Genomic DNA, 14,442 nt, shown 5'->3' on the forward strand with positions numbered 1-14,442 from the left:
CATACAGACCAACATGTCCCATTTAACCTCTATGCCACAAGTTGCTAGTCTCTTGTGCATTTTGGGTTAATGCCACAGAAAAAAAGCAGTATTTTCAGTTAAAGTTATCCTATCATTTCAAAGAATTATTTTTAAATTTTTCTAGTTCAAGTGGTTAAATTCTAAGTACAAAACACACTCATATTAAGCTATTTATAAAAGAGTTGAGGTGTGGATTTGCAATATTACCACCAATAAAGAATCCTCCCAAGTTCCAGAAAGATCATAAGCATGGAAAGACCCTCAGTGATCGATCATCTTGCTCAGACTTCACAGAGGAGAGACTGAGATAGAGTGAAGTTAAATGAATGATCCCAGGTCCAACAGCCCATTAGGGACATGGCTGAGAGCAGGTTGTTTCTTAAAGCAGTTTAACTCCTTGTGGAGCCAGGAGAGTGGGATGCTAATCCCGATTCTAAATAATTCAAAATTACCAATTAAATCATGATTGGAAGAAAATAAGCACATAGAAGAATAGCCATAGAACTACCTTATCAATGCAATCATAATAATAAAGAACTCACTGACTACATTTGTTTGGGACAGGGTATGAGCTACATGCATTTGACACAATAACAGGAACATCTGTGGAGTGGAAAGCTCAATGGCCTTGAAGTCAAGAAGCCTAGGTTCACATCCCAGCTCTTATTTTGTGAAGCCATTTAACCTCTCTGAGACTCAGTTTCCCTACCATCTGTAAAATGGGATTAGCAGCTACCATGCAGAATGTTATTTTATAATGTATGTGAAACAGTTCTTGACTTACGGTAGGTAATCACTATTAACTAAATCTGAATTTCAGAAAATAATTTTCTCTTAAAAAGTTAATGAAAGGAAGAATATAAAATTCTAGATATATTCAATTAGGACACACCAAAAATTTACCAGGCTAGGTGTGGTGGCTCATGCCTGTAATCCCAAAACTTTGGGAGGCTGAGGCAGAAGGATCGCTTGAAGCCAGGAGTTCAAGATCAGCCTGGGCAACATAGCAAGACCTCATCTCTACCAAAAAAAGAAAAAAATTAGCTGGGCATGGTGGTGTGCACCTATGGTCCTAGCTACTTGGGAGGCTGAGGCAGGAGGATCACTTGAGCCCAGGAGTTCATGGCTTCAGTGAGCTATGATTGCACTGCACTCTAGCCTGGGTGACAGAGGACAGAGAGAGACCCTGTCTCAAAACAAACAAAAAACAACAAAAATAAAACAAAACAAAAAACAAACTTGACCAAAAATATTTATTTATTTATTTATTTTTTGAGACAGAGTCTCACTCTGTTGCCCGGGCTAGAGTGAGTGCCGTGGCGTCAGCCTAGCTCACAGCAACCTCACACTCCTGGGCTCAGGAGATCCTACTGCCTCAGCCTCCCGAGTAGCTGGGACTACAGGCATGCGCCACCATGCCCGGCTAATTTTTTCTATATATAATATTTTTAGTTGTCCAGATCATTTCTTTCTATTTTTTAGTAGAGACGGGGTCTCGCTCTTGGTCAGGCTGGTCTCGAACTCCTGACCTCGAGCGATCCACCCGCCTCGGCCTCCCAGAGTGCTAGGATTACAGGCGTGAGCCACCGCGCCTGGCCTTGACCAAAAATATTTAGAGCTCACAATAATGAACGCAAAAAGAAGGACCCCAAGACTTGATTGGAACCAGAATCATTATTAAATAATTTGATATATAACTAGTTAAGGAATATTGCTTTTAAAATGTGACAAAGTCTCCTAGCCAGGATTAGATGACTGAGTCTGGGACAGTAAAGCACACATTTTAATGGTCTGTGGCCGGGCGCGGTGCCTCATGCTTATAATCCTAGCACTCTGGGAGGCTGAGGCATGAGGATCACTTGAGGTCAGGAGTTCGAGACCAGCCTGAGTGAGAGCAATAGCCCATCTGTACTAAAAATAGAAAAAATTGGCTGGCTGTGGTGGCGCATGCGTGTACCAGCTACTCAGGAGGCTGAGGCAAGAGGATTGCTTAAGCCCAGGAGTTTGAGGTTGCTGTGAGCTATGATGACACCACTGCACTCTAGCCCAGGCAATAGAGTAAGACGCTGTCTCAAAAAAACAAAAACATACAAACATTTTAATCGTCTAGTTAAGACAAAAATTATTTACAACTTTTTCTTATAGAATAGGCAAAAAGGAAAAAGAAAGGGGGATGACACAATTATTCTACATTCTTTAGTCATAGGGCATCATGAAAAGATCTGTTTGGCCTTCTTGCCTAAGTATCAGGAATAAATACAAACAAATATTTCTTTAGTGTTACCAAGTGACTAACGTACAAGAATTCAAAGACAGCTGGATTAATTAAAAAACAAAAAACACAAGACACCTCAAAGCAAGGGTTTCCCCTTTGTTTTACCTCCTCCTTCCTCTCTGCTAGGGCCCTGTTCCACCAGTTTCCTCTTCTCTCATGCTCCAGTCTCATTTCTCCACCGATTGCTTCCCTGCCACCTACAAATGTCTTCACATCTCCTCATCCTAAACAGTCTATGAACATGTTCAAATCTCCTCTTTGCTCGACCCTACAACCTTCTCAAACCACAGCCCCTATATCTCTCTCTGTTTACCACCAAATTTCATAAAAGAGTAGCCTACTCCAGCTGTCCCAACTTCCACATAGTCCACTCTTTGTTCAAAGTGGAGTGTGGCTTCCAACTCCAATGTTCTACTGAAACTGCTCTCTCAAATGTCTCCATCGACCTCTTATGTGCCACATACAATGACCTATTCTTGGCCACCCTTGGCTTGGCCTTGCTGCAGCATTGAGAGCTATTGCTGGTTCACCTGTTCCCTTCAAAATTTTCTCCTCCTTCGACCCCTAAAACGCAGCTGTCTCCTGGTTTTTCTATTATTCTGCCCATTCTTCTTCAGCTTTTATTGTCCACTTCTTAGCTGCAGTCTCCTTAAGTCTTACCCAGGGGCCTGAGGGTAAGCAAGATCCATCCTGGAGGATCTATGGGAAGTCAGTGCAGATTACCATCCTAACAAAGAAGTCCTGAAACCCAAGGGGAGATAAGTAAGATGCCAGGGAATAAAGGCAGGAGGCAGTAGACATGATTGAGTGAAAGGAGGCCCTTCTCTTCAGCAGGGCTGGGTTTATCGGGTCATAAATTTTTTGCTTTATAGTCCCTTAAAGGCATAGCTTGGCCTTAGACAACAACATTTCCCAAGATTCTGTCCCTTGCTATCTTTTCTATCCTGTATATTTTCTCCCTAAATGTTCAGCTACTTCCAGGATTTTGCCTATAACCTTGATTACCCCAAATTATATCTCTAGCCAAGAAATTCTTGCCTAAATTCTAGGCCCTAATTTTTTCTTTCTTCTTTTTTTCTTTTTCTTCCTTCCTTCCTCCTTCCTTCCTTCCTTCCTTCTTTCCTTCCTTCCTTCCTTCCTTCTTTCCTTCCTTCCTTCCTTCCTTCTTTCCTTCCTCTCTCTCTCTCTCTCCCCCTCTCTCTCGCTCTCTCTCTCTTTCTTTCTTGATAGTATCTTGCTCTATTGCCCAGGCCGGAGTGCAGTGGCACCATCATAGCTCACTACAGCCTTGAACTCCCAGGCTCAAGTGATCTTCCTGCCTCAGCCTCCCAAGTAGCTGGGACAAGGTGCAAGCCACCATGCCCAGCTAATTTTTTAAAATTTTTGTAGACCTGGGGTCTTGCTATGTTGCCCAGGCTGGTCTTAAACCCCTGCGCTCAAGCAAACCTCCCACCTCGGCCTCCCAAAGTGCTGTGATTACAGGCGTGAGCCACTGTGCCTGACCTACACCCTAATTTCTTATTTAAATTCTCTCCCTGCTTTTCCTCTCCTTGCGAATCTCACCCCAAGTATTCTTTTTTTTTCCCCATTATAGAAGATGTGTATAAGACTCCAAGTATTCTAAGGCATGTAAAGCTATCATGAATTTTTCATTTTTATGTCTGAATTTCCTTCAACATACACTATGGCATTCCCACATCTTTATAATTCACCAACGAAGAAAAAAAACGGAGTAGGGAAACATGGCATATTTTTCTCTATTGCTACCTGGTAAAATTTTCACTGGTATGGCTCAAATGCATGGTCTCTATGATTTGTGGATACCCTAAATTCATACTAAATATTTAAAATTATGTTTCTAAAAATAGGCTACATTCTCCTCAGAGTAGTGACCTCAACTCAGAAAACGCAAAGAATATCCAAAATCTTATCTTTATCTTTTTTCTATAACAGGTAATCCATGTTCTTTTTGGAAAAGGAACCTTTCCAGAGTCTTTTATTAAAAAAAGAGTGTTAAAATCCCACATCGAGAGCAAGTTTTGAAGCTTTAATCAAGAGACAAAGACAAAGTATGAACGTGCCGTTTTGGAGGGAATTCTTCACAGCACTTCTGTCTTATATGTGGTAGAATAAGCCTATCCTCATAGGCATTTATACAGTTAAAAAAATATATTGTAAAGAGAACCATGGAAGAAAATGAACCAAAAAGAACAGGATTTAATATTTTTTAAACCTATAAGATGTATCTAACTATAGAAAATAGTTACATAAAATTTATATTAGATTATAGAAACCAACTAGATAGCCAGATTTTTTTTAAAAAAAAAAACTTTGTTCTTTTTTTCGTAAGAGAAAAGCATTGTTCTGAGAAACTAGCTTATCAACAAATAAAAGTTGAAAACTAGATGTTTGTCTGAAATGCTTTATTACTTCTTAGATGCCACTGCTGTTAGGTTCTTTGTAGATTCATCAAATACAACCACTTGGTGGAAATCTAAATCATCATTGAAAATTATTACAGAGGAAAATACAGAGCAGGAAAAAACAAACTTACATCTCTTGATTACTGCTCTAATGGACGACAAGGGTCCTTGGCTAGAAAAAGGAAGAAAGAAACTTATTACACATTTATCATTCCTTTTGAAGACAAGTCATTCATAATATCTGGTTATTTGGGGGACTCAATATGGTGTCAGTCAGCAAGTTTGATACATTAGTTACTGGCCTATCCTTTTTACAAAACAAAAATTGTAGAAAATTTTAAAATTGTTATATTTAAGATGTTTTATAGGAAGAGAGGAGGCTGGTAAAATATATCTACAGTGTAAATAAAAATTTACCTTAAAATTGTTTTCATAGCTAGCTACATACTGCATCTTACAGTGAATTTCTGGATACCATTTGTAGTTAGATAGCATTACACGGTGCCCAAAAGATCTTTATACCTTAGCTCTTTTGTGTTTGCCATTGAAATTCCTGCCTTCTCATATCAGATCAAAATACACCATCTATATAGTCAATTTGATCTAAGGACCAACATTTCCTCTTAAGATTAGAATTTAAAACATCACCACCTACGAAAGATAAAAATCTTCTGAGCATATCTTCCCTCTCCCCTACTCCCCTCCCTCTTCTTCCCTTCTACTCCCCCTATCCTCTGTAGCCCTTCTGCCTTTTATCATGGGATGATGCAATAAGAAGGCTCTCACCAGATGCCAGCCCCTCCATCTTGGACTTCCCAGCCTTCAGACCCATAAGCCAATAAATTTCTGTTCATTATAAATTATCCAGTCTGTGGTATTCTGTTAGAGCAGCACAAAACAAACTAAGACAACACTATTCTGCCACACAGGGGAAAAAATTAAGTGCCAAGAGGTCTCCAATACCATGAAGCAAAGATGGTAACACAAATACATAACTGTTTCCAGCAATACTAATTTTTTTAAAAAAATAGTGCTTGAAGGCTTTGTGTAAAACAACTACTTGAAAAAAAAAAAGAATTAGTATAAGGTACAGGTTGATTAGCCCTCATCCTAAATGTTTAGGACCAGAAATGTTTCAAATTTTTTTGGATTTTGGAATATTTACATTATAATGTTTACTGGTTGAGCATCCCTAATCCAAAAATCTGAAATTCAAAATGCTCCAATGAGCATTTATTTTAGTATTATGTTCATGCTTAAAAATTTTTGAATTTTGAGCCAGGAGTGGTGTTGTGCACCTGTAATCTTAGCTACTCAGGAGGCTGAGGAAGGAGGATCGCTTGAGCTCAGGAATTCAAGGTCAGCCTGAGCAATGTAGCAAGACCCTGCCTCAAAAAAAAAATTCAAATTTTGGAGCATTTTTTATTTCAGATTTTCAGATTAGGGATGCTCAACGTGTAATATAAAAGAGGTAACATCCCTAAAAAGCAAATACTTTGACTAAGGCTTGCAAGAGAAACTTCTTGGTGCATGAGAGAGAATCTGCATGTTAACATTGTGTCCATTGACAAAGATCTAGCAATTAAAATTTAAGATCTAGCAACATCAATACTTAGAAGCAGGGCTAAAAAGGCTAACATGCCATATGTAAGCCCAGGCAGGGCAGAAAAGTTGTTACTGAGTACATCATAATCATCTTGCTCACTACTACTGATTTGGTGGGATGGTGTTATTTATTTAAAACATCCTTTGTTACTCTTGTGGAAGAGAAATACATACTGATTGGGGTAGAACACAGGAGGTGTTAGGGGTTGAATTGTGTCCTCCCTCAAAAAGATATACTGAAGTCCTTTTGCCTGATACTTCAGAATGACCTTATTTGGAAATAGGGTCATCAGAGATGTAATTAGTTAACACAAGGTCATACTGGAGGAGAATGGACCCTAATCCAATAAGATTAGGTTCTTTAGAACACAGCCATAGGAAGACAGAGATACACAGCAAGAGCTCTGTGTGATGAGGAAGGCAGAGGCTGAAGTGATGCAGCTGTAAGTCAAGGAGCACCAAAGACAGCCAGTAAACCACCAGAAGCTAAGAAGAGGCAAGAAAGGATTCATCTGTGGATTTCAGAAGGAGCATGGCAATGCTGACACCTACATTTCAGACTTCCAGCCTCCAAAACTGTGACAACATTTCTGTCGTTTTAAGTCACCCAGTTTGTAATACTTTGTTACCGCAGCCCTAGGAAGCTAATACAGGGCACCTGAGGCATCGAGTAGTGTGGTAATTCATTGAGCTGCACATTTTGTGTACTTTTCTGTATGTTACCTTTCAATAAAAATTTGAGTGGGGGGTTGAAACCTTGGCACAAAATAGAATTTTGATTGAGATCAGATGAGGTTCTACAACTCCCAAGATTTGCAGCATCATATTTAAGCTAAATCTGTAAACAAACAAACCAATACCTTAAATCTAGAACAGAATTTTCCAAACTCTAAAGTTCTTCTTTAGAGGTTAACAGGTATTTCCGTGGTGGGAAAATAAAAAAGGAGGCCTGTGGTCAAATACATCTCCATGGGAAGCAGTTCTGGGAGATGCTGGCGTAACCCCCTAGTTGTGGGGCACATGCAATTTCTGCATCTCAAATGTAGCAATGAATGCAGGAACTATGATTTTGAAGATGATACTTTATCTCTGTCTTTCTGCAGAGCAAAGGCTACAGGTGAAGGTAAGACCATAGGTAGGACTCTATATCCTTAAGGGAAAATCTCACAAAAGTCCTCCTTCACCATGAACTCTTGCTCTTGAATCATCCAGGGACCTCCAAGAGGGATAGCCAGTAACGGACAGTAGATACGGCTACATGATCACTGACCATAGAAAGGGGCAGTAAGGCCTGCTGGTTCCCAGACCTAGTTCTGAAGTCCCCCTGTACACATTCATTGCTGGTGCCTCTACTTGTTCACTGGCATAACTTTGTGCAAATTACTCAGCTTCAGTAAGGCCTCTCATATCCTCATGTACAAAAGCAGGGAAAACTTAACATTCCCAAATGAAGTTGTGACAAGTAAGAGGAAGACTTTGTTAAAGCATTTTACACAGTGCCTCGAACAAAGTGTGTGTGTTCAATACGTGTGCATTGTTATTATCTTTAGTCATGTTTGTTCATAATCTTTAGGGGCATCACAAAACAGCTTTAGAGGCATACACACAACCCTTGAGAGATTCCCACTTTGGGGTCTAGTATCATTCAGGCAGTGGGCCTAACAATTTGGTTTATGTTTTGAAAAGATTTTGTTTTTCTTGAGTTTACTTTGCTTCTCCCCTCTGGATTCTGCTGTTCAGCTAGAACCTGAGCTAGGTCACTCCACACAAAAAACAAACAATTCAAAACCTTCACTTCATTCTGAATTTGTAAGTTTATATATATCCTGACCCTTGCAGAGTTAATCCAGATCTTTTGCCTTCTGCTTTTTGAGCATGGCTGCTCCTATTATCAGGTATCTTTGTTCTTGGTGGGGCAGATAAAACCACTTCTGAGGCCGGGCGCGGTGGCTCACGCCTGTAATCCTAGCTCTCTGGGAGGCCGAGGCAGGCGGATTGTTTGAGCTCAGGAGTTCGAAACCAGCCTGAGCAAGAGCGAGACCCCGTCTCTACTAAAAATAAAAAGAAATTAATCGGACAACTAAAAATACATAGAAAAAATTAGCCGGTGGTGGCACATGCCTGTAGTCCCAGCTACTCGGGAGGCTGAGGCAGAAGGATTGCTTGAGCCCAGGAGTCTGAGGTTGCTGTGAGCTAGGATGACGCCACCGCACTCTAGCCCAGGCAACACAGTGAGACTCTGTCTCAAAAAAAAAACACTTCTGAAATGTGATAGTCAAAGACTCTGCTATTAGGTTATTAAGTATGAAATGTCCAATTTTCTTAAATACTAAGTTTGACCGTTGATATCTCTGATACTTCACTTTGATATTTCTTGTATTATTTTTATTGTGAAGGTATATCCTCAGTCTTTCAAATGCATGGTTTGGCTTGTGATTATCTTTCAAAATTTATTTTAGAGCAATTTTTGTGAAACCAGGGATAAGTAAAAAATTCGTGTTATTTTCAAATATGAGTTCCACCGTGAAACTAATGCATTGCAGACAGCTCAAAATGTCAATGAAGTGTTTGGGAAGCATGTGGTTAATGAATACACAGTACATTGATGGTTTGAGAAGTTCCATTCTGGTTATTTTAACCTTGAAAATAAGCCATGTGGGAAACCTGAGACCAAGGTGGATAATGATGAGCTGAAAGCTGTAGTGGAAGCAAATCTATTAATATCTCAACCTATGCATGGATTAGCAGTAAGATTTGATGTTACTATTCCAACAATATTGGATCATTTGAAATAAACCAGCAAGGTAAAGAAGCTGGATAGATGGTTACCACGTGAACTAAATCAGCATCAGAAGAGAAATTGTCTCGAAGCTTGCCTTTCTCTGTTGCCACGACATAAAGGCGAACCATTTCTACAATGTATTGCTACGTGTGATGAAAATGGATTTTTTTGACAACTGCAAGCATTTGGCACAATGGTTGGATAAAAATGAAGTGCCGAACACAGTTCAAAGCCACATATTCATCTAAAAAAGCTAATGGTGTCTGTTTGGTGGTCCAGTGCTGGTATTATCCACTACAGCTTCATGAAACCTGGTCCATCGATTACAGCAGATATCTACTGCAACCAATTTGATGAAATGATGAGAATGCTTGCAATTAAGCAGCTGAGATTGGTCACTAGAGACAGGTCAATTCTCTTGCAAGACAATACTCGACCACATGTCACACAAACAATGCTGCTCAAAGTACACAGGCTGGACGTGGAAACTCTCTGTCATCTACTGTATTCACCAGACCTTGCACCAACTGACTACCACTTCTTCCAGGCTTTGGACCGCTTCTTGCAAGGGAAAATATTCAATTCTCAACAAGTTGTGGAAAACACCTTTGGTGATTGCATCGCCACTTGCTATCCAGGCTTCTTCACTACTGGCGTAAGCTACTGTTAATATAGCACATTGTGTTGATAGTTTAGGCACATATTTTGATTAATTGTACTGCTTCTTATTTGAGATATAGTAAACCACACTTTTGATTTGAAATTGGACATTTCATATTTAATAAACTAACAGGAGGGAAATGAAGGATTAAGGGAAATGGCTTTCAGATTCTGAGGGGGAAAACCAAACGTTGAGGTCAAGGCCAAATTGTTTCAGGTCTAATTGCTTGAGGATTTATCTTCCTCTAGGATTCTGGGGTGCTACCTAGTTGTTCAGAGTCCCCTTCTATCCTTTCTTCCCACTCTCTCACAAAGAGCCCTTCTCAGGTTTTGCTATTGGGTCACTCTCTACCAGTGTGTTTGCATATAACCTTAGTTGTTATGAAGGTGTTTTTAAGAAAGAGAATTGCATTTAAGGGTTTCTTAACCTAATGAAATGAATTTCTAATGATGAGATTTCAGTGATGAAGATAAGAATAGCCTATTATTATGTGTATAAAACATGCAATCTATTTTAGAAATGAGGAAACTGAGGCTTACAGGTTAGGTATCCTGCCTGAGGTCAAACAGCTGGTAAGTGGCGGAGACAGATAGGAATTCACTACTGTCCAATTATAGTCCACGATTCTCTAATTCAGGCTTGGGTACATGAGTAAAAGTTTGTGGACCTTCCACAAAGTTCAATATGTACAGAAGTACCCCCAATCACAAAGTTGACCATAAAAATTTCTCACTGCAGTCTCATGCTACACTCTGTGGATGCAGAAGAAAACAAGTTGTTAAGTATGACATTTTAATGTCAAAAACAACAACAATAAAGCAAACCACAATGGTAATTCTTAATCTTACCTATGGAAATCCAATCCCTCTTTTTATTTTGGATCATGTTTTACTTATTATAATAAGAGAATCTAAAAAATATTTATGCAACTTTCAAGGCAACAAAGCTTGTTTTCAAATTTAAATACACACATTTCCTTGGTGAGGAAAAGAACTCCTTTCACAAACCAGCACCTGGAATGGTGGGTTTGGCTTGTTTGGTACACGATTCAGAACAATGTCTGCAGGTGCTTATTGTCATCAGTACATCTTTCTGGGGCTCCCTCTGTGTGCAGAGGCAACAGAGTATGTCGAAAACACAGTCTTTGTAAAAACATTCAATAAAGGCCAAAAGCATATCACTATAGTAGTACTCAGTAAAGCAATTAGCTTAACAAAGAGTTAAGCTAATGTGATCCAGGAGTGTAACTCTCTGGTCACAATGGTAAACATATCAGTGAATATAAAGTTTATCCTCTTGCGCCATCTTCCTCAAAGGCTCTCAATATTTGGATTGACTCAACCCCATTTCCTCCTGGCAGAAGGGTTTAGGCATGTTGGTGTGATTTTGGCAGGTTAGAAGAGGTACTCTCTCTCATCCATTCACTCATATACCCAGTACCTATCACATGCATGATATATAACAGGCACCAGGAATGCCCTGAAAGCACAGACTCTGACCTCAATGGGAAAGTCAAATATTGCCATTGCATTCCTATTTATAGTATTATAGGAGTAGGCACAAAGTGCTATGGATGTAGAGAAGGTATATATCACTTCATCTTGGGGTCTAAGGATAGGCTTCTAAAATGTGACATGTGTCTTGATTGAGACCTGAAAATGTATAAAAGAGAGGTTCTAAAGAGCGAGGGTTAGGCAGCACACACAAAGGACCAGAGGTTGAAGAGCTCAGTTAAGCATGGTTTGAGCACAGCATATGAAAATGCCATGCCAAGAGATAAGTAGAAACATAGGTTAGAGAGAAGTACTGATGCTGGGTATCACTAGCTAGGTAAAACACTAAGAATTCATGAGTCAGGGAGATGGGAGCAAAGTGTTTCAAAAGCAAGTAACAATTCATTTGGAACATCTCCTTGGAACAAGCATTATTGACTGTTGCTGGTCCGTATGTGCCAGCCATACTGTTTGTGGTCAGGCCTGCCTTTTTCAAAGGATCTATGAAAAAAGCTTGGAGTGCCGCTATCCTATGTTTTGAATTGTGGGCAGATCCATTCTTAGGAACTAAATATATGTATGATAGGACTGACATGCTAATATCTGATGAAATAAATAATGAGTGGGAAAGGTAGGAAAGGGTAGATAAAAAGTAAGCAAGCAAGAGGTAGTGGAGGTTTCTGGAAGTGCCAGGAAGGCACTGAAGAAGTCGAGGGTGTCTATACACGCATTTATTCATTTATGAAGCTCTCACTATGTACTTGGCACTACACCACAAATTTGAGAACACCAATATGAATAATACACAAGCATGTGCAGTCTTGTTGATAAGATCAGCAAATAAAAGAATGTGAAAAAAATGTTATACAAGGTATTATAGGAGCCCAGAGGAGGGGTGTCTAAATTCAACCCTGGGGAAGTTGAAGAAAACAGAGCTGATGCTTGAATAGAACTGGTGCAGGGTTTCTCAACCTTGATACTAGTGATACTTGTTGCAAGAGAGGAAAGGTTTTCTTGTATGTTGTAGGATGATTAGCAGCATCTCTGGCTTCTATTAGTACCTACTAGAAATCAGTGGCACACCCTACGTCCTCCAGTTGTGACAACCAAAAATGTCCCTAGACATTGCCAAATGTCCCCTGGTGGGGGCGGTGGGGGGGCAAAATAACCCTCTGTTGAGAACCACTGAGTTAGTGGCAACAAAACAGAGTAACAGGATTTATATTGATGGGAAAGTAGCTGGCTTCACTAGTAGCTGGCTTCATTTCTAGTTTGCAAGACAAGTTGATAGTGGCAGTAGTGGTATAAAATTGAGGGCTGGATGTGAGGGAACAGGATAATGGCAGGAGGAGGAGAGAAGAAAGAAGAAGAAGAAAATTTCTAGCACCAATAACTGTTTTAGAAAAGTGGTACTATGGGTACACTAGGTAGAGAAATTAGTCTTTCTATAAAAGAACATAGAAAGTCAGTCATTCTATGAAAGGAACATTTATAAATAAGTCAAGGATTACCTGTACTTTTTAAATGATAACTTATTTCTTAACCACAATAAAACAAAAGTGCTTGACTTGCTGCCATTCAGGAAAAAAAAAAATTACATGTGATTTTATAAAGAAGTCTTTGGCTAACCTTGATTTGCTTCCCAAAACAGAAAGCAACAATGTCACAGAACAACTTGTGCTTCTATCTGGTGTGTGTATTGCACATAACTTGTACCAGCCTATATTAACTGCTAGATTAAGGCAATATATTATGTAATGGAAAGAAAGTATTAGTAAATAAATTATATTTTGCTACAAAGACAAATATAAAGGTACGCTGCCATTAAAATGGCAGTATCTAAATTTAATAGTATCTAAATTAATATCACCACCACAATATGTAGGGCCAGATCTGATAAACTGTGGGAAATGGGAAAGAAGTATACTTATTTGAAATTAGTTTTAAAAAAAACTTATAGTTCTGATGAGCCTCCATATAAAATTTGGCAGGGAGGGGATTCCTTCTAAGAATTAGAGAATAAAGACTGGTAAAGAAAAATAATGAGGTCGGGGAAGATGGCCGATTAGGGGTGACCTCCTGGCTCTCTGCTCCCAGAGTGGGAGCTGAAAAACGTGGACACCCACACGCGAGTGAGGCGTTCCCCTGCAGGATTGGCTTCGTGAATCTACGGAGAGGCAGCGAGGGACAGGCAGTCCCGCGGATAGAGTCAGGTGAACTCAAAAAACACTCGCAAATTACCGGAGAGTTGGGACAAAGGGGAAAGGCAGCGCGGGACAGCTGCGCCCCGCGGCGGGCACTCCCAGGTGGGGAGATCTGACTCACAGGAAGACAACTCTTCCCTCACCAAACCCCAATCCCACGCAGGCAGGGAAGTGCCGGAGGTCGGTGCGAGGTGGTGGCGCAGACCGACAGGCGGTGGGGAGCCGAGACAGGAGCGGGGTCCATTTCGAACGCAGCGGAGCGCGGCGCTAGGTCGGCATCGGAGGGGAGGGACCAGCCCAAGTGCGCGCTCCCCGGATCGGACGCGGCGCCGGAGTCCACAGGGGAGAGTTTGGAGGCGGCTTCTTGCCACAGCGGGACTGTTTTGCACCAAGGAGACAGCGTGCACCCTTGAGAGTGTCCAGTGACCAAGGAGGCTGCTTTTCAAGCTGAGACACGCGCTCACCTCTCTGCTGTGACTTGGTGGCCGGAGCTGCCGGCCAAACGGACAGATTCCACTGCGGGAAGGGCCAAGTAGAGAGTGAAGGAGGCTGTTTTCCCAGCGGGGTCCTGTAGCCTCATTTTCGCGGTGACTTGGCGATCAGCGCCTCCTCCCAAGGAATTAGTTCCCCACCCTTGGCAGTGCGGAGGAACAAGGGAAGCTGTTCTCTGGACTGTGACCCTGTGGGGGAGGTGGATGACCCTGGACTAAGATCTGACCACCGATATTGCGTACTAAAGGGACTGACCCCACATCCGCTGGGGTGGAATAGCAAGACAGGCTGCTTTCGGGTCTGGGTCCCTCAGGGGTCTTAGGCCGGGCTTCTCTAGCATCCCTGAAGTGTGTACTTCTTTCCAGCTAGTCAACCCTGCCCTTGAAGGGGCAGAATAATAAGGATCACCACGACCCGAGCAGAGATGCCAGGTAGCCCCAGGAAGCACCCTTCCCTCAGTCTGGGGGGTTATCTGCCCCTCTGGCA

At 41.0% G+C, this 14,442-nt stretch overlaps 1 protein-coding gene across 1 annotated transcript in view; it reads right to left on the reverse strand.

Moving 5' to 3' along the window:
• The window catches only part of SH3D19 (SH3 domain containing 19), a 105,541-nt gene that overhangs the window by 48,254 nt on the left and 42,845 nt on the right, over positions 1 to 14,442 (reverse strand). The window contains exon 2 of the mRNA XM_012660017.1: positions 4,851 to 4,891. The gene's annotated coding sequence lies outside the window, so the exon portion shown is untranslated. The remainder of the gene's footprint in view (positions 1 to 4,850; positions 4,892 to 14,442) is intronic.

The sequence above is a fragment of the Propithecus coquereli genome, unplaced genomic scaffold (genome assembly GCF_000956105.1).
Source record: "Propithecus coquereli isolate 6110/MARCELLA unplaced genomic scaffold, Pcoq_1.0 Scaffold65, whole genome shotgun sequence".
NCBI classification, from domain to species: domain Eukaryota; kingdom Metazoa; phylum Chordata; class Mammalia; order Primates; family Indriidae; genus Propithecus; species Propithecus coquereli.